Raw genomic sequence first — 18,997 nt, 5'->3', positions numbered from 1 at the left:
TTGGCTATCTTTGGGTCGGTGTGCCGTGGCCGGGAGTCGGCGTCCGTTGGGAAAATGAACGCGGCAGCGTTACAGTGGCAGCCTGGTCTTTTCGGACCCACGTCGCCGATCGGGAGTGCTGTGGCACCATTCGTCAAGAGTGATGGGAGTCTCCAGTCGTTTCCCATCTTTGGGAGGCCGGAGTTACTCTGCAACTGCAGACTGGATTGCTCAGAATCGCCTGTGAGCTTCAGTTGACTCGCCAACCGGCTCGATTCCCGGTTCAGCGGCCGGCTCAGCGCTGGCGGACACCGGGCTCCGCTGAGTCGCGGCGGCCGTGGCCTGGGGCGGTTGGTCAGCTGACCTGCCTCGCCCGCCGGCCGGGCGGCTGTCTGGCTCGTGATCAGCTGACTGCGGCCTGACCAAGGTCAGCGACCGGCGCCTGACGTGGCTCGCCGGGAGGACGGATGCACCGGCGGACACGGGTCACCGCTGGAGCGTCAGCTGACTGCACCGTGAGCTACTGCGTGCGCTGTGGACTGCTCGCGCGCGTGAGCTACTGGTGCGCCGGACTGTGGATTTTCGAGGTGAGGAAGTGGGGCTAATGACTTTGTGAGGGGCCTTACTGTGTTCCTGATAGGTGCAGCAGGGGAGGGAGACCAATTGAGGGTGAGAAGGTGACAGTGTATTGTGCATTGTGTTTTGTTATTTGCTTTTTGTCATTAGTTGCCGTGCTCCTTGAGTTGATATAATTAGCTTGTGTTAGATAGTTAGATCATTTGGCGGCCGTGCAGACGTTCGTACTGGGTACTTTCCACTTTTCTCTCGATCAGCTCCCAGGCTCGGGTTACTGCTGCTTTGCACTTTGATTAATTTTTCTCTTATAAATTCATTCCCTATTTCCAAATTACCTTTATCCTGGTATCATGGCTCAACAATCTGGTATTGCACTTGGGTTACCTACCTTTGCTGGGAACACGGGGTCCGTCTCTAGATTTATTTCTGATTTCCGGACATTTGCAGCTTTTCAGGGTTGGGATGACACTAAACATGTTAGTTTACTTCCCTTGTGTTTATCGGGGATCGCCCGTGATGCATACGATTGCTTACCAGAGCCGTCTAAAAAGTCGATTTCGTTGGCATTTGCTGGTCTCAAGCAGGCTTTTCCCTCACACAGTGCTGTAGAGGCCCAAGTGCAGCTCCGAGGTTTGCGATTCGAGCCGAACTCTGATCTGGATGCGTTCGCGATTCGGTTAAGGGGACTAGTGTCTGCCGCGTTCCCTGACAGTGAGTCGGACGCTCTGCTTTTCAATTACTTCATGCAGGCACTACCGATGCAGTTCCAGTCGCGGTTGGTTTCTGATGGGGTCACTTCTTTTGATGCTGCGCTAGTGACCGTCCGCAACATGTGCTGTGCAGCTCGATTGCACATCAGTCAGCCTGCCCCTGTCCGTCAGGTCAGTTCAGAGACTGATCAGCTCCGCCAGAGGGTACAGGAACTGGAGGCCAAGCTGGCTCGGTTCCAGGGGAAAGGGGGTTTCGGGAGCGGACGTAGGACGTGTTACTGTTGCGGTGGAGAGGGACACGTCCGTCGGGATTGCCGCAGTCGCAATTCCGTCTGCTACCGATGTGGTGTCAAGGGACACTTGGCCAAGGTTTGTCCGTCTGAGAGCACGGAAAACCCGAGCGGGGCCGTCGGTTCCGTCCCGCCCGTGCGGCCCCAGCCCGGTTTCCGAGGGGCGATGAGCGCAACGCACCAGAGCGGCGCTCAGTGGTCGCACCAGCCGCGCGTGCAACCGCCGGTGGTCACGTTTCCACATCCACAGGGAATGGCTGTTCCCCAGATGCACCTGCCGTCGCCGGGGCATCAGACTCGAGCGGCACCAGAGTCGGGTCCGCCGAGGACTTCGAGCGCGTAATTCCCTTGAGACCGGATATGACCTTTGATGGAGTAGTCGGAGGAGTTCAATGTTGTCTTTTGCTCGATACAGGGAGTAGTATCAATTTGATGAACAAGTCTGTTTTCGACGTTCTAATTAATCGGCCGCCTCTTCAGAAGACGTCGGTTGTGGCCAAGACCGCAGCTCAGGACCCTCTGCCATTGCTCGGTAGGGCAAACGTGTCACTTAAATTGGCGGGTCAGACGACAGTGATGCCGTTCTTTGTGTCTGAGTCTATCGATGTCCCAGTCCTGCTCGGCCTTGAATTTCTAGCATCCTGTCCGTGTGTTGTTGATTTGGCTGGGGGACAACTGGTTTTGACGCCGTCACGAGTAGTCCGGTCTGTTTCTGCTTCGCTTGTCTCTGTTGGACGAGTGATCGTGCAGAAAGACATCTCTGTCCCTCCTGGTCATGAGCTTGTGATACCGGCCTTCATCCCGAATTCAGACTTTCGAGGGCCAGCCTTGTTTGAGCCGAACGCTGATATGGAGGGAGTGGAGCTGGTGCCCTCCTTTGTTTCAGTTTCAGGCCAGTTTGTGCCCTGCATTGTGAGAAACATTTCCAGCGAACCGGTGACAATTCGGAAACGATCTGAGCTCGGACAGCTTGAGGTAGGCGTTGCCGAGTGTCCGCTGGCTGAGACGGAAAGCAGCAAAACGACTTGGCGAGAGCAGCTCGATCTTTCTCAGAGCGATCTCAGTGATCCGGAGCGATCAGCTGTCATTTCTCTGCTCGCCAAATACGAGGACGTGATTGATGGTCGATTGGGTTTCACGCCTCTGGTTCAGCATCATATTGATACCGGTGATGCTCCACCTACCAGGTCCGCGGCTCGCCGGATCCCTCCGTTTCTTCAAGGGAAAGTCAAGGCAGAGCTGGACCGCATGGTGGATGCTGGCATTCTTGAGGAGAATTTCGGTAGCAGTTGGGGATCTCCCATCTGCGTTGTGTCCAAGAAGGATGGAAACATTCGAATATGTGCCGATTTAAGGAAAGTCAATGCCGTGACTCGAATTCCCGCTTATGGTATTCCGAGAGTTGACACTCTTCTTGATTCTCTCGGTGGCAATTCTGTTTTCTGTGTCCTCGATCTCAAACAATGCTACTATCAGATCGGAGTCGCCCCCGAGGACGCTGACAAAACCACTGTTGTGACTCCGTTTGGATCCTACAGGCACAGGCGCTTGCCTCTAGGCATCAATGGTGCGCCGATGACGTGCGCCAGGCTCCTCGATTTGGTTCTGCGTGATGTTCCTCCAGAGACCGCCCTTGCGTACTTTGACGATATCTTGATTGGTGGCAAAAGCTTTGATGACGTCATTGGAAAGCTCGAGCTCGTTTTGCAGCGACTTCGCAGTGCAGGTCTGACCATCAACCTGCAGAAGTGTTCACTATTCCAGAAGACGGTGAAATTTCTGGGTCACGTGATCTCAGCTGAAGGAATAGCTGTCGATCCAGAGAAGGTTGAGAAAGTTCGAAGCTGGCCCATTCCTCGTTCTGTGGCACAGCTGTCTTCATTCCTCGGCATGGCCAGTTATATGAGGAAGCACATTCGAGACTTCGCTATGATCGCCGCTCCGCTGCAGCGTCTGCTGCACAAGGACAAGGCTTTTGTCTGGACTGAGGAGGCACAGGCGTCATTCGACAAACTACGTGCCGCGCTATGTGAAGCGCCAGTCCTGACTGTTCCCGATTTCGGTTCTGATGCTGGCACTTTCATCTTGGAGACCGACGCGTCTCGAGACGCTGCGGGTGCCGTTCTGAAGCAGCGTGTCGGTGACGACGAAAAGGTCATAGCTTATGGTAGCCACAGGTTCTCTAAGAGCCAGTCGAATTACAGCGTCACAAAACGTGAGATGTTTGCTGTTGTTTTCTTTGTTGACAAGTTTGCCCCATACTTACTTGGTCGCAGGTTCATCATTCGAACCGATCACGCCAGCCTCCGTTGGTTGTTAAACTTCAAAAATCCGACGGGTGTCTTGGCTCGTTGGTATGAAATTCTCGCTCAATTTCAATTCACAATCGAGCATCGTCCTGGCGCTGAGCATGTCGTGCCTGACGCGCTCAGTCGCCGACCCCTGGATGTCACTGACAAGTCCTGTCAGACGGACGAGGCTTCTCCCGATGTGTTTCGTGTGTCCTGTTCTGACTGGTCAGTCAGCTATCTCAGAGATGAGCAGGACCAAGATGCAGATCTGTCTGTGATCAGCAGGCATCTGTCGGCCGGTCGAAAGCCGAAAAAGAAGGAACTTTCGGCAACAGCAGCTCGGTTTCTCTCGCAATGGTACCGCTTGCGACTACTGAATGGTGTACTGTACCGAGTGTACAAGCGAAGGCCGTTTGACACCGACCAGTTACAGATTGTTCTACCGCGCTCTCTGATTTGCAGTGTGTTGGCTTCTCTTCACACCGGACCGACTGGTGGCCATTTCGCCTCTGACAAACTGTTCCAACAGGTCAAGCTCAGGTTCTGGTGGCCTCGGATGCTGTCAGAGATAGAGTCGTTCTGTAAGAAGTGTCCTCAATGTGGTTCGCGGAACATTCCAGTTCCGGCGCCCAGAGCTTCGCTGGGAGAGCTTGCAGCCTCTGAGCCGCTCGACATAGTCGGTTTAGACATTCTGTCGTCTTTACCAGAGACCCAAAGTGGGCATCGCCACCTTCTTGTTGTGGTTGACCACTTCTCACGGTGGGTAGAGGCCTATCCACTGAGGACGCAGGAGGCTGCTGAGGTTGCTTCTGTTTTTGTTCGTGAATTTGTGTCACGTTTTGGGTGTCCGAGAAGAATCCACTCCGATCGTGGCGCGAATTTCACTGGTGAGATCATGAGAAAGACATGTGAGCTGTTGGGTATCAATCGGTCGACCACGACAGCTTTTCATCCGATGTCCAATTCCATTGTCGAGCGCACTAATCGTACTTTGATCAACATGTTCGCGAAGTTTCTCGAAGAGCACGAGCATTCAGAGTGGGACAAGAATCTTCCACTGCTGCTACTGGGCCTGCGAGCTCAGGTCCACCGCTCACTAGGTGTATCACCGTACTGTGTTCTGTTTGGGAGGGAGCCACGTCTTCCTGCTCAGATGGAGCTCGACGCTCCTCTGCGTGGTCGCACTCGGGGCATCTCATATATTCTCGATGAGCTGAGGTCCAGTTTGAAGTGTTTGCATCGCGTAGCTTTAGAAAACTCTAGGTTAAGTCACCAGAAAAACAAAGCATTGTACGAAAAGAAAATCAACGATTTTAATTTTTCCCCTGGTGATGCAGTGTATCTTCATAAGGGTGTGGTTCCTAAGGGAGCTTACTATAAGTTTCTCAGGCCTTGGAAGCCTGCAGTTGTAGTGGATAAGGTGGGAGAACTGAACTACCGTGTTAGATTAGAGGGTGCCAAGTCGACTCTCCTCGTGCACCACAATAGACTAAAGCCCCGGATTAGCCAGGGCTCTGCGGCTGATCTTTCATCTGGGACTCAGGCGCGTGTGTCTCCCCGAGGGATGGAATGTGGGAGTTGTAATTCAAAGGGGGTGGCGGGTGGACCTCAGTGGAATGGCCGTTCTGATGAGCCAGCTGATCCTACCAGTGTAATCCCCGAGTCTCGAGCTCCAGTCATTTCATTACTCAATCCGTTCGCGTTGAGTTTCACGCCCGTTGTGCCGTTCAGTTCACCGAGTGAGTCCCCTGGTCAGAGAGTGCAACAGGAGCCTGGTCTGGGGACTGATGACGGCGAGAGTTCCGTCGCTCAGGAGAGCGATGGGCAGGCCGATGCCGTTCCGAGACGATCGGACAGGCGAACCAAAGGTGTTCCGCCTGATCGGTTAGAGTACGACGATAGGTGATATTTACTGTGTTAGATTTCATGCCGATCTGTAGAGTGTGATGTTTTGTAATATGCAAATCGTTGTGCACGGACACGGTCAGATAAAGTTCTTGACCCGGGCTGGTGAGGGCTGAAATGGATTGTGACAGACGACTGAGGTGTCTAGCGCGCAGACTCCGATGTTGCCATGTTTCCACCACATGGAAACGCGTCTCTTTCTACGTCGACCACCTGGATGTGTGAATTGTGACCTGTTTGTAATGCTCAACTTGATTGATGTTATGCTTAGTTTTTGCCCGTTTTGTTCTGTGCTTTTGTTCTGTTGTTTTTTCAGTTAAGGGGGAAGAGTGTAGGTACTGTGTTTGTTACCGTCGGTATTCTGCGGCTCTAGTGGTCAGCCAATGAGAGCGCGGCCACGTAGCCTGAGGGCCGGCCGGCGCTCGGCCGATCAGCCGGCGCCGTCAGACGGGTCAAACTGATCGGAGCGCCAGCGAAAGGCGTTGTACTTGTTTGTGCTGTGCGTCTGCTGAACGGTGAGTTTATCATTTTGACTGATTTGCGGATATTTGTTATGTTCACTTCTGTAATGAGTTTGTGTGCTTTAGTCAATTTGGTTCGCGCTCCTATTACGGGATTTATGTTAATGGCATTTTAATACGTTTCAGGACGCGGAGAGCGTTAGACATGTTGATGTCGGTACTCGATGCTCAAGGCATTCTGGCGTGAACGTTTGGGTTATAATATACCGGAATCAAGAGAGAGACGATTTTGCACTCCCAACCGCTTCGGCTTACATATATATATATATATATATATATATATATATATATATATATATATATATATATATATATATATATATATATATATATATATATATATATATATATATGTTACAGGGAGTTTGAGAAATCCGTGAGTTTGCAAACTCCCTAGGGAGTTTGCAAACTCCCTGACCCATCAGTGAGTTTGCAAACTCACTAGGGAGTTTACAAATTCACTAGGGAGTTTGCAAACTCACTGACCGGTCAGGGAGTTTGAGAAATTCCACAGCGATTGGGCCAAATGAAAACAAGTGTGCAGCATGTGGGTGGCATACGTGCCGTCCGTGATGTTAAAACAAAGGTGGCTAGTTGTAGGGCCTTGCACGCTTACAAAAAGCTTAGAGATCCTTAATTGTTTTACCGAAAAAATGCTACTCTCGCGGCTATGTAAAGGGGAGGTTCGGAGCAACGTGCTCCTCCGTTCCGTCGTTTCCATCCTCAGGAATCAGGATACTGAAATCCTTCTTCTCCACGCCGAAACCCCCCACTCCGGGCTGGACCGGCACCTTTATCTCATGCGGGCTGCTCCCTTGGAATCCCGCTACTCCCGAGGGAATGCACCCCGTAGCCGGGTGCAGAGAGTGCTTGGGGGGCTGGTCGGTCTGTCCGGGTGCGTATTATTTAGGCCAGGGTTCATAATGTCCAGGGCATGATGTGTCCAGTGCTCGAAATGGCCAGTGCCTTGAATTGGCCAGTGTTCATATTGTCCAGGGATTACATGGTCCAAATGTGGCCAACTGGCTGCAGATAGGGTAAATTCAAAGAGACCAGGGTTCATAATGTCCAGGGCACGATGTGTCCAGTGCTCGAAATGGCCAGGATTCATAATGTCCAGGGCACGATGTGTCCAGTGTTCGAAATGGCCAGGGTTCATAATGTCCAGGGCACGATATGTCCAGTGTTCAAAATGGCCAGTGCCTTGAATGGGCCAGAGTTCATAGTGTCCAGGGATTACATAGTCCACCCAACCCAACCAAACCTAACCTATCCTAACCTATCCTAACCTAACCTAACCTAACCTAACCTAACCTAACCTAACCTAACCTAACCTAACCTAAGGTAATGATGTTTGCCTACCGGGGATAAGGAAATAGTTTCTCGCATGAATAGATTGCAAGCAATAGTAAATCAAATATTTTTAGGTTAAGTGGTTATGCATCAGGCTTCAGGCCTTCGGCCTGAAGCCAGATACATAACCACTTAACCTAAAAATATTTGATTTACTATTGCCTGTAATCTCTCCTAAGGCATTGCCTTCGGCACTGCACTGCTTCGCATTGAGCTGGTTCCGTGTTTTTCACATAATAACGTCACTTTCAGTGACTATGTAATCCCTGGACACTATGAACTCTGGCCTATTCAAGGCACTGGCCATTTTGAACACTGGACACATCGTGCCCTGGACATTATGAACTCTGGCCATTTTGAACACTGGACACATCGTGCCCTGGACATTATGAACCCTGACCATTTCGAACACTGGACACATCGTGCCCTGGACATTATGAACCCTGGCCTCTTTGAATATACTCTATCTGCAGCCAGTTGGCGGCATTTGGACCATGCAATCCCTGGACATTATGAACTCTGGCCCATTTAAGGCACTGGCCATTTCGACACTGGGCATAACGTACCCTGGACATTATGAACCCTGGCCAGAATGAATGCTCCCCGGTCTGTCCATTCGGACGGGCTCAGCCCCGGCGACTCTGTAGGGTGCCTGCCCAGACCAATGTCTCCCCCTAATTCCTACCATTCGTCCGGCTCTGAAATGGTCTTGAAAGACCGAAAGGGCCTAACCCAACAAAACAAAAACAAACAAGCAGCGTGCGCCAGTCGCAGCTGGGCTGGCTGCCAGCAGCGCCGCGCCGCCGTCTCTCGATGACACATCTATATGGCGGAGTGGGAATGGGCGTGAATCGGTTCGTGTGCCGGTACTTTAGCATAAGTGACCAACAGTGAGCTGTTTCTACTTTGATATTGAGCCTGACTCTGGAATAGCCACACTTGAGTGGAACGGATCTAATTGGGACGTGAACTAAATAAATGTATGACTAAATAAGGCGGTACATGCATGGATAGATCACTGAGCAGTTTAAAATCAAAAAAGGTATTTATGGTGTGCATATGATCTATAAGCTTTTTGTCAGCGTGCGAGGCCCTACAACTAGCCACCTTTGTTTTAACATCACGGACGGCACGTATTCCACCCACATGCTGCACACTTGTTTTTATTTGGCCCAATCGCTCTGGAATTTCTCAAACTCCCTAACCGGTCAGTGAGTTTGCAAACTCCCTAGTGAATTTGTAAACTCCCTAGTGAGTTTGCAAACTCACGGATTTCTCAAACTCCCTGTAACATATATATATATATATATATATATATATATATATATATATATATATATATATATATATATATATATATATATATATATATATATATATATATATGTTACAGGCAAAGTGCAAACTCGGGCATTTTGCAAAATGCCTAGGCAGTTTGCAAACTGCCTGGCCCACCAGGCATTTTGCAAACTGCCTGAAATTATTTTCTCAGGCAGTTTGCAAAATGCCTGACATCGAACTCACACCAGCGACGATGCGTAAGCATTATTGTAAGTGCCGCCTACAGGGGTTAATCACAAGCGATACGCACCAAGTGGGAGGACACACAGTGAGACATTCTCCGGGTAGCGCTGCCGAGTTCAGGGTCACTGAGCCCCAGGCAGCGGCCCGACCGCCGCGCCGGCTGCCGGGCGCCCGGCGCGGTTTTATCGGTAAACACGCGTTAAACACGGTAATGTTTCTAAGAGCCTTGATGACTCTGGAAATACTTTGGGTAGATCTGATCAGAAAAGAATGTTCTTTCGATGTATGGTAGTTTGATTGGCGAGCCACACGCCCACATTATCAATGCATTGTGACTATGTAGGTAAAGATGAACATGCCCGTTGCATGTACCTAAAACTTGTAATTTCTAAGCGTCTTTTTATTATAAAGGTGTGCACGTGGGTCGTGGATGACCAAAAACTTGCTTCTCTGGAAAAGCCACATGTTCTTGTAGTCTATGGAATGTATCTCATCGCATTCCAATGCATTGTTTATAAATGCTGTTTTTCCTGAAATGTACCAAAAATGGCTTGATTTCTCAAGATATAGACTATTTCTTTCCACGTGACACGTGATTAACAAAAATGCTTATTGGATACGTTTGTCTCTGTTCTATCGATCGCTGGCAACCCCGTGTCACTGCGGCCCTCTATTGCCGTGATGTAAGTAAGCACGGGAAGCGAAGAATGTCGGGTCAATATTCGGCAGGTCGCCGCGTTTTTCCGCGCTCATGTTTTTTCTGTGCCCTGCTCCGCGCCCCATCGCAGCATTCATACACACGCACGGCTACAACTCCGTAAACGAAAAGTATAGGGAGACGTTAGCTCAATCTACACAGTCAATCTACACAGTAGTGGCTCTATCTCGACGGAAAGTGGCGGAAGACGTGGGTATATTCGTAAATATTGAATGTGTTTGGGGCTCAGGCGCATGGGAAAGACGTGGTCATCGCCTGTGGTAAACAAAAACGGTAAAATAAATCAATCACAACTCAGGCATTTTGCAAAATGCCCGACCCGCCAGCATATTTACGTCTGGACAACGAGTTGCGGGGAAAAGTGCTGATTTTGGCGCAGTTTTAGGAGCCGGTGATTAGGCTGGATTTTAAGGTTACTTTTTCGTTCCGATTCCTGTATTTCGTAGTGTTTAGCTTTTAAATATTTTAGTTCTCTCAGAAAAATATTACTTGCCTGATGGGTTTGTTTAAATTGTTTCATTTTTATAAGCCGAATGCTAGAGTCATAAAACAATACACCAGCACTACAATTATTGTAAACAAACAAATGGAGCACCGCTTGGCTCAGTTCCAAGGCCTTTTTCAAGTTCATCTGGCGTTTTCATATTCGTGTACGTCGTTTTGTTGAAAGTTTTGGATCCCTTGTGATTGAATTATATCATGTTTAAGAAACATGTTGACTGAAAACAATTCCAAGTATCCAGGAGGCTAAGGCTCCAGAGTCCTGAGCCCTGAGCAATATCAATTTGAATTTAGGAAATGTTGGTTGATAAACGCAAGTTGGTCTGGCTCACTTAACAGCAAGAAAAAGTAAAACCAGTAAAACGCCTTTTGGGCGAAGAACGAGCGAGCGTGATAGTGAGCCCTGCACGTGCGGAAGGGCGAGAGGGTGCTTCCAACGGGCTTGTGCAAAGCACCCTTCTAACCGGTCGCTAGCGGTGTGCCAAATTTGAACGCAATCGGCCCAGCCGTTCCTGAGATCTGGAAGCGGCATTCTGCACGTGCGCACGTGCAAACGGGGTCCAAAATGACTTTTGCACGGCACCCTACTAACTGGTCCCCAACCGTGTGCCAAATTTGAGCGCAATCGGCCCAGCCGTTCTCGAGATCTGGAAACGCCCCCTGCACGTGCGCACGTGCAGTAGCACCCTAACCGCAACACATGGGAATGCATTGCATGGTGGATGCCTACCTGTATGCCAAGTTTCAGCGAAATCGCCCCAGTAATTACCGAGCTACTGAAATGGGAACAAATTTGGCACCTCTTATTGTTGTATTTTGCACGTGCACTGGGGGTGACCCACATACATCGAGAGTATCCTATTTTGGGTAGAAGAGATGCTGCTACTCTACAAAAATTACCGCAAGTCAATCGCCCAAGCGGCTGCTGAGATATGAGCCTCTCAAAATCACTACTTTTGCAAAACAGCTTGAACACCCTTGACTTTTCACGTGGCACGTGCCACGACGGTCACTGAGATGTATCAAAAGTAGTCAATTACGGGGTAGAAGGGATGGGGCTACCCAACAAAAAAGACCGCAGGCCAATCGGTCCAGCGGTTGCTGAGATATAAGCCTCTCAAAAGCGTTACAGGCCGGGCCGGGCCGGGCCGGGCCGGGCCGGGCCGCTCATACTGAGATTTTTCCGTTATATTGAAAAGACTCACTTCGCTCGCTACGCTCGCTCGCTCGTAATTAAAAGAGCCTTATTGGCCAAAAACAAGCTTGATACTATTGCAGGAGATAAATACTGAAGAGCACGCTGAGCAATATCAAGGCAGAAAATGCTGGCTGACGAACGCGTATTGATGTATTGGTGTTAATATTGAATTATAACTTACAACAGCAAGATTAATTTGTGCTAACTAACAAGTGAAAAAATCTAGAATGAATGAACTCAGGCAGCTTTACATTGCAGAATGGTAATGTCGTAATGTGCATTACTCAGTGTCTGGCAAATGAAACACACAATCACTCCAATGCTACTGGAGGAGACAGCTTGCTGCTTTGATCACTAAATCAGCTGAATGTTTAATTTGATGTTCATCATTACTTTGCATTTCTTGAAAAAAGGATTTAAGAAGAATTGTCAATGTGACAAATACAATCCATGCAACGATGTGATTGTATGATGTGTTCATAGTCATTAGTGATTATTGGTCCAATATACAATAGCAAAGCTGTCAAGTGTTTCTTTCTGTGGATGGCCAGAAATGACTCAGAACTTAGAAGCATTAGTTTTCTTCACAGGGCTGGGATAAAAAGTACTGAGGGTAATCTTCCAGCAAGGAACTTTATAGTTTATTTTGACTTGGTATGAGATATAGGCACAAGTAGGTAGGTACGAGTACTTAGTCATATAGCTAGTAGTTGTGTAGGTTAGTTGGGTGCTCTTAGATCAGGTTGTTAGTTTTTAAATTGCCTAGTGTCCATAACAATGTGACCTGAGGGCTGAGCATACCTACCTGACTAACCTGACCTAGCCTCAATCATCACACATATTTGCAACCTACCCAAGACCTGCATAGCAGTAGCACTCAGTTATAGGTAGGTACTTACTCACCCTAGCTCCATCTCACCTGCTAACCTTCAACTTGCCAACAGTTAGCTCACCTTGCCAAGCCGTATCCAACTATCCAGGGAAACAGTCAAATGAGGAACTGGCTCATTGGGTGGCTGGTGAGAGTCTGTGCGTGTCTCTTCACAGTGTCTCTTCTCTGAAGCTGCTCAGCACTACTGTATGCCATGTTAGATGCTCAGAAAAATGTGGGAAATGATAACTAGGCTACTTTAGTGCTTTGTTCATGCTCAAGACATCAACAAGTACAAATCCTGTGGGGTAAAGCTATGAGCTGGGTGAGTAATGAGTATGTTAGGTGAGTGTGTTGCTGGACTGTAATACATATACAAACAAAGACAGGGTCACAGTTATATTCAATCTCCACATAAACACAACAAAAACGCCCATAGCCTCACTCCGAGCACACAACAAATAGCTAAGCCTTGCAGTCACAAAAATGCTTTGATTTACAGGATAGGTATACAATATATCCTCTGTCCTTGGGGATCTTCCTGCCAAGTTGAAGTAAGATGACTGAACTTCAGGATTGATCAACCTTTTCTTCTTAGCAATAGCCACAGCTTATATACGAGAAAGACTAAATGCTTGGTTGATTAACTGCCTTGAAAATTTTATGATCCATCTTCATTTCTGACATGAAGGCACAAAGAAAATAGTTCCCTCTCCTCTTGGAATACACAAAACAAAATATGTAATATTTAATAACTTCTTAGTGGATGGACAACTGACAAGAGCAATTATCATAGCTTGAAGCTTCCCCTTAAGTTGACCTCTGGCACTGATGAACTACACTGACACCTCTGATCCAAGATAAACTTGAAATGTGTAAATATGTCTATTGTCTAGTCAATCATGCAACAGATGAACTTGAGGTCAATATGATATTTTGCGATATACAAGATATACAACAACGTTACTTTGGAACCTTTTGCATGTTTGCTTCATATTTTGTAACAAACGCGCAAAAACTGCAATATTACAGCACTATATGCTTCTGGACAAAATGCAATGCTAGTGAAAACTTAGCGCCGATGGTATTCATTCTTGGCCAAACGTAATCACAAAATGTTTTGTAGTAACTATTAAATTCCAGCTGAAAACAGTGTACGGGTTCAAAAAGAATCATTCCAATGGCGGTCCATTCTTGCGGTCCTGAAATCGCCACTATTTCCGGCCTCTCCAACGCAACTCGTTGTCCAGACGTAAATATGCGACCCGCCAGGCATTTTGTAAACTGCCTAGGCAGTTTGCAAAATGCCTGGTGGGTCAGGCAATTGCAAACTGCCTAGGCATTTCGCAAAATGCCTGGCCGGTCAGGCATTTTGCAAATTGCCTGGGCATTTTGCAAAATGCCTAGCCGGTCAGGCATTTTGCAAATTGCCTAGGCATTTTGCAAAATGCCCGAGTTTTCACTTTGCCTGTAACATATATATGTATTTTATAGCGTTCAACGTTTAGGCAGGGGCCTTCAGTTGGACTCCGAGCCGATTGATTTCAGACTATGAATGTAATGGCTTCTAATGTCCAATGCCGCGGCAGGTATCAATTATTCCTAAACTGAAGCTCTAACTTCGCCTCCTGAACAAAAGCCGAGCCTCTTAGAGCATGACTATTGAATAATTCTCGGCAGGGAAGCCACTGTTAGTACCGTTTACGCCTGAAACTTCGCCAGACGAGTGACATTCCCAGTCAGCGGCCTCAGTTACCGGCATTATTGCTCCACAGAAGTCAGAGCAGAGGACTTTTGGACAGCGGTTCCAACCTATTACTTTTATGGATTCTGGTGTATTTGGATTAGTTTCCTAGAGTAAGATAATGCTCAGGTTGAACCTACAGGACGTCCGGAAATTATTTGTCCCTCGCTCATTCTGCTATAATCCCACCGTGCGCTTTAAGAAATTGAACATTTGCTATGACCGTGCCTCAGGCCATCCAGCCAGAGCTGCCCGTTAGTCACATGACCTAGCCCAGGGGGGTGCGCTCCGGCTGTTTAGCATTACGAAAAATGGTGACAGACGTTTGTGGAGGATTGTCGACGAACTCTTGTTCCGCGAGCAGTACTTACACGCTAGCGGAGAATTCACCAATCAGCGCTCGGCAGTACTCGACGCTGATTGGTCCGACGCTCGTGACGAAATTGCGGGGGACCGCAGTTATTCTCTATGGACCCGAATAGGCTTTTGGATTTCGGAGGAGTTTCTTTTAAAATTATATGCTGTTTGGAGCTGTTTTCGAGTTGAAATATGTTTCTTATGACTGATAGCTATATAATGACACCATAAAATCATGATTTTAGTAAATATTACCGATGTAATATCGGCCGAAAAGACATGCTGTCATGACACGGACTGCCCTGCGGCTGATATGGGGCCCCTAGTGCCAGCGTATGGTAATAATGGGTTGACGAAGGGTTATTGGAGAAACTTAGAGCCCCATCAGCATTCAGTATAGGGTCATCAGAGGCTGGGAATGTCCACCAGGGGTCTGAGTAGGCCTGTCATAGGGGCATACATGACACATCATGGCCCATGGGTCAATGTAGATCCATTAGGGGCCGTTGAAGGGCCATCATTGTTCAGCGTGGGCTCGCAATTACCTCTGATGGGCATATGCCGTGCCCCGATGGACTAACGCTGGCCCCTGATGAACCATCACCAGCCCCTGATAGGTCTACAAAGCCCCCTGCTGGGTCCAAATTGGTCACTGATATGCCCAAATGGGCCACTGAGAAACCCGTACAACATCCCCTGACTGCACCTGCTGGACCAGTGCCGTCCCCTCATGGGCCCACCACAGCTCTCGAGTGACCTTTTCAAGTCCCCTGAAGTGCCTTTATTGGCCTAAATGGCCCCTGATTGACTTATGTGGTCCCTTTTGGTCCTATATGGCCCCCATGAGCCCTCAACGTCCCTAGACAGCCTTACATTATATGCCACTGGGCCCTGTTGGGTCAGCACCGGCCCCTGATAGGCTTGCACTGGACCCACCGGGCCTATACCGACCCATGAAGGGCCTATGTCGAGCCCTCATGGACCTCCGATGACCACACGCCGGCATGTGTGGCCCCATCAGCAGTGGTCCGTCTATCCCATGTACTTACGGTCTTTTTGGCCGATGTGACACCGGTAGTATATAGAAATGTTATGATTAAATGTCGTTATTACACAGTCAAAAGTCACAGAAAGAATATCCAAGCTCAAAAATGGCCTCAAACCCAACAAAAACTGGTATAAATCCCCTTCAAAAGCCGTAAGTCTATTAAACGCCATAGGGGAATAGCTACAGTCCCCCGCAATTTCGTCACGAGCATCGGGCCAATCAGCGTCGAGTATTGCCGAACGCCGATTGGTCGATTTCCGCTAGCCTGTAAATGCTGCTTGCGGATATAGTTTTGAACAAGTGAGGGTTGCGGCTACTAATTATCGCTTGTCACCACTTTTTCGTCGGGAACGTTCTACCTGGTTTATATAGCCTTGACCTAGCCCGATCACCTGACCTTGACACTTGCGAGGCGCCAGGGGCCAGTGTTTAGCAGTGGTAACACGTGTTTGCGTGTTTGCGTGATTTACAAAATATCGTTCTAGAAAAAAAGGTTATTACTAATATAACTTCTTAAATATTTATTTAAAAGTTATTAAATGTTTTATATCAATTAAAAGTTTATATGAAAAACATAACAAAAACGTAATGTCGTTTCTTTCTAGAACGATATTACGCAAATCACGCAAACTCGCCAAAAAAAAAAAACGCACGCAGAAAACGCACAGTGAAGCCAGGCCTTAATTAACTCGCACCTGAACGTGGTGTCTACTATGACGAAAGAAACTCTTTGACAAAGCGCCATCGCGCTGAAGTTATGGTGAAGACTGGAATGAACCCTTTTTATCTTAGCGGCGTGGATCCATTCATCTACGATATATTTCCTGGTCCGGTACCTACTTTTTACTCAGTTCACATTCTGAGTTGACCTTTAAAGATAAAATAATTAATAACTACATACCCCCCCCCCCCAAAGACACTTTTACATACAACACAGTGTCATGGTAAAACGATTCAATTACAAGCATCAAATCAAAATGATTCGCAGAAAATTATTCCATGACAAGCGAAGCAGAGAATGTTCGTTTACTCAGTTGACAAAAATTTCAAAACCAGGGCACTATCCACAACTTCTCTTTCTGCGCTTTTTATTGATTACAATCTAGAATCTTCTTTAGTCGCAGCTGCTATCATTAGCCCCTCTCACTCGTTGCCTTACGTTGATGTAGTTCCGGCTCCAGTCACGTGAACTCTCGTGTTCGGTAGACTTGGTACCTAATAACGTGCGTGATAAATGTCCTCTCCGAATACTTGACTTTCTCCAGCATTATATAAGGTGTTACGCAACCAGGTTCATACAGTTTATGATTTGTAGTTATACCTGAATGTAGTACTCCGCTATTAAGTATTTATATAACTGAACTTCACACTACGAAAGTCACATGAGTGCAGTGCAAAATTTTGAGCCCATCGCTGTTTGCACAGCTGCTAGAGAAAGAACACGGGCATGTGTGTATTAGGGAAGCAGATGTTAAAACTCGCCAATTGTAAAAAAAAGATTATTGCAAAATGATACAAATGGCTCGGTACTTGCTACAGTATTGGCCTGACGGACACCAGATATTTTCTAAAGTTTTCAGGTGTTCGTTGTTTGTCTGTGCTACTTAAAGGGACCCTCCCACCTTCAAAAAAGTTAATGAATTGGCATGAAAGTGATGTCCCTTGGTTCAGAAAGAGCGAAAACGAAAATCTACCAAATTTTACCGAAAAATATTCACTGGTTTTCAAGATATTAGGCTTTTACTTTTGTTTACTTTTTGGGATCTCCCCTGTTACTAGCGACTTTATTTGGAAGCAATAATTTGGCAGCCTTAAAGTGCGGCAGACGTTGCGCGCAAAGCAGCGTATACCACCACGTGTTAACGATGGTTTTAGTCTAAGATTTAAAAATCGTTAGATCTCCGCTGACCGCTGACGTCACAAATTCTAAGGTGGCATTCCAATGCATTAGCCCCTTAGAATCCGAGAACTGCAAGTTTGAAATTCCATATCTTCGAATTAAAGCATTTTTCGATGTTGTGAGTGCCCAAACCGGTATTTGCAGGCCATGGCCACCAATTTGGCTATCTCAACTCAAAACTAATGTTAACCCTAGAACGCCTAGGGGGGGGGGTTGTATCAACCCCCCCCCCCCTGAGGTTTTTCGGAAATAGTGCAAAAACGGCGGCGCGCAGCGCCGCCAAATTTTGGGTACCTTATGGGGCAACCTTTGCGCATCTTTTGCCGAAAAAAATTGATCGGGTCATGTCAGGTCACGGAGTTATGACGTCATAAGAGGTACAGCCTCCGGCCGGATTTTCACAAACTGAGTGCCAACGCCCGAGGTTTCCTGCCGGTGGTACGGACATCGGTTGATGGATCGTGATGAAACTTCCCATGCATGTTGGGGCAAGTATTGGCTATCATATGGTATAAGAAATTTGACCGGGTCAGGTCAGGTCACGGAGCTATGACGTCACAAGAGGAACAGCGTCCGGTACTATTTTTGAAAAGCGCCCGAACCACTATTTTGCTAATTCTTGTCACCTCAATGGGAATATGCAGCAATATTAGCTTCTACAGGGAGCAAATGGACCTCCCAAATCCAAAAATACAATCAGATTTCAAAAATTTAAATTTTGATTTTTCGAATTTCTGCCGCCGACTGTGACCTTGCCGACTTCCGGCGCTCCCAACGCGCCATTTTTAGAGCTAGGGAAACGAAATACATACCAAACGATAGAGAATTGATCAAGGAACACGATAGTGAAGGTTTCAAGTCGATATCTCCCACCGTTTTGCCGCAATCGCCGCCGAAAGTTGAAAAAAGTCTATTTTTCCGAAAATTTGACCTTTGACCGGTCAAAAGTAGGTCAAATGTTGACCTAGGACCAAAAAATATACCACCAATCGCGAGATCTCGTTGAGAGCAATCCGTTGGTCTTTTCCGCTAAGCTCTACGACCTTCCGTTTCGAAACGCCAGGGGGGGGGGTCGTAACAACCCCCCCCCCCTGGTCGTTCGTGTTATGAGAAATGGCCTGGTCGTGCGAGGGTTAAGGTGGGAGTGTTCCTTTAAGCCTTTTTATCGTTTGATCTGAGTTTGAAACGTCCTGTTGGTTATTCAAAACGCAGGGGATTAAACACGATTGGACGATTAGCTGTCAAGGACCTTACGTTGTTCCCTAACTTTCAAAGCGTCATTAATTATATGAAATAATCAGACACATCACATTGTAGATGTTTGAAACGATTTCAACCAAGGAATGATGATGATTGTATATTGTCATTGCCTATACATATTTTTTAAATCAATTCATCAATCAGCAAAAGGCAATAATCTCTCTCTCTCTCTCTCTCTCTCTCTCTCTCTCTCTCTCTCTCTCTCTCTCTCATCTCTCCTCTCTCTCTCTCTCTCTCTCTCTCTCTCTCTC

The 18,997-nt window shown here is 47.5% G+C and overlaps 1 protein-coding gene across 1 annotated transcript in view; it reads left to right on the top strand.

Moving 5' to 3' along the window:
• The first annotated feature begins 421 nt into the window (after positions 1-421).
• Positions 422-18,997, top strand: part of LOC122394179 (60S ribosomal protein L10-like) — a 41,983-nt gene continuing 23,407 nt past the window's right edge. The window contains exon 1 of the mRNA XM_043390872.1: positions 422-566. The gene's annotated coding sequence lies outside the window, so the exon portion shown is untranslated. The remainder of the gene's footprint in view (positions 567-18,997) is intronic.

Source organism: Amphibalanus amphitrite, unplaced genomic scaffold (assembly GCF_019059575.1).
Source record: "Amphibalanus amphitrite isolate SeventyFive unplaced genomic scaffold, NRLGWU_Aamphi_draft 000578F_arrow, whole genome shotgun sequence".
Classification (NCBI taxonomy): domain Eukaryota; kingdom Metazoa; phylum Arthropoda; class Thecostraca; order Balanomorpha; family Balanidae; genus Amphibalanus; species Amphibalanus amphitrite.
The sequence above is the reverse complement of the archived record's forward strand: the minus strand, read 5'-3'. Positions and strand labels throughout refer to the sequence as shown.